The sequence below is a fragment of the Cucurbita moschata genome, unplaced genomic scaffold (assembly GCF_002738365.1).
Source record: "Cucurbita moschata cultivar Rifu unplaced genomic scaffold, Cmos_1.0 Cmo_Scf00049, whole genome shotgun sequence".
Classification (NCBI taxonomy): Eukaryota; Viridiplantae; Streptophyta; class Magnoliopsida; order Cucurbitales; family Cucurbitaceae; genus Cucurbita; species Cucurbita moschata.
Genome location: NW_019268565.1, coordinates 296,266 through 298,180, shown reverse-complemented (window position 1 = coordinate 298,180; position 1,915 = coordinate 296,266).

The window sequence follows — 1,915 nt, the reverse complement described above, 5'->3', positions numbered from 1 at the left end:
GCACGTGTTGTGCCATGGGGGGATCTATCCTTTTAACATATCACAACATGGCCTTAAACAGTTTTTTTAGTCCGGGCAAGATTGGATGTGCAGTACTTCTCTTCACATGACCCATGTATGTGAGCATGGACCCACCAGGTGGGCTCGAACACCCCCTGGATCTGGCTCGATGGGCTAGCAATCGCTAACAAGCTCATGTTGAACAGCACAGAGAGAAAGGGTCTGCATAACACCACGCACATAAATATCGAAAATCATAAGTCGTAATGTAAGTATCCCGATGCACGACACAATAATATGCATGAGTTCCTCATAGCATAATCTACCTCATATACACATGACACACTAAAGGTTGAGAGATTATTGGAATAAATTGTCTGACGTCTATTTTAAATACCCCTCCACCCTACCTAAGTTTTCATCCCAAGAAATATAAAGCAGTAGTATTCTACAAGGTTTCTTGTAATCTCTTCTCGATTTGTGTTAAGAAAGAGTACGAGTGTTCTCACAGAGAATAGTGTTCAATAATCTGGTATCAGAGCGAGGTTAGTGTAGGTTGTCTGATCCCTTGAAATTCTTAGTATGCTCTATGGTTGCAGCTTTGTCTTAACTTTCACATCAGAAACGATTTCTTGAGATTATTAGTGAGTAAGTTTATTTTGTGTCCTGAGCAGTCTGTGACTATGCAAGTTTTGTGTCGAAAGAGCCTTTTTGGTATTACTTAGGTATTGCCAAAACGATGGGCAATTTCCAAATCGTTGGAGGAATCAAGAAACTCAACAACAACAACTAAAACACGTGGGCAACATGCATGATGACCTATTTACAAGGACGTGATCTATGGGAGATCGTTGGCGGGAGTAAAACTACGCCGCCAGAGGAGGATCATAATGGCGCCTTACGCAAATGGAGAATCAATGCAGGCAAAGCAATGTTTTCCTTGAAGACCACAATCGAAGAAGAGATGTTAGATCATATTTGGGATGACAAGACACCGAAAGAAGCATGTAACACGTTTGTGATGTTGTTCCCAAAGAAGAACGATACAAGGCTACAACTGCTGGAGATCGAGCTATTATCAATTTCACTACGTGACATGAAGATTGCTCAGTATTTCCACAAAGTGAACTCGATCTGCCGGAAGATTACTGAACTAGACCCGAAGTCTGCAATTTGAGAAGATCGAATGAAGAGGATCATCATCCATGGATTGCGGTTAGTATATAGATGCTTCATTATTGCTGTTCTAGGATGACCCACTCAACCATCATTTGAAAAGTTTGAAAATTTGTTAGCGAGCCCATGGCTAAATAAACGGGAGACATCACATTGAAGGGTGAAGAAGAAGCACTCTACACAAGTGAAAGTCGAAACAATATAAGCCATCTACAAAACGTGGATACAAAAACAGTGACAAAAGAAGAAGTCGTCAAGGAACTGCACAGCCTGAGAGAGCTCAGAAGAATAACAACAATAGTTCAAAAGAGATTTAAAGGTATTTTCTACAATTGCGGGTAGAAGGGCCACATATTCAGAGATTGTTGGTCAAAGAAAAAAAAATCTGTCGAAAGCAATGTGGCATCCTCCGACATGGAGATGGAAGAGGAAGGTACTACATGTCCTACAGTGCATAAGAGTGCAACTCTAGGTCTACCGTGGAGTGATCTATAGTTAATGTATGGAAATTGATTAATTAAAGAGTTTAATTAATTAATTTTGTATCATTGGAGCTTATAATATGTAGGTCCATAAGGTCTCCTTGCTAGCTCATAGTAACGTGCTAAAAGGTTCAATTTATTTGAAAGAAAATTTGAAGTGTTCAAATTGATATTTAATATAGCAGATATATTAACTATAGAGGAGAAAATAAATGTAATTTGAAATGTCAAATTAGTATTAATATATTAGATATATT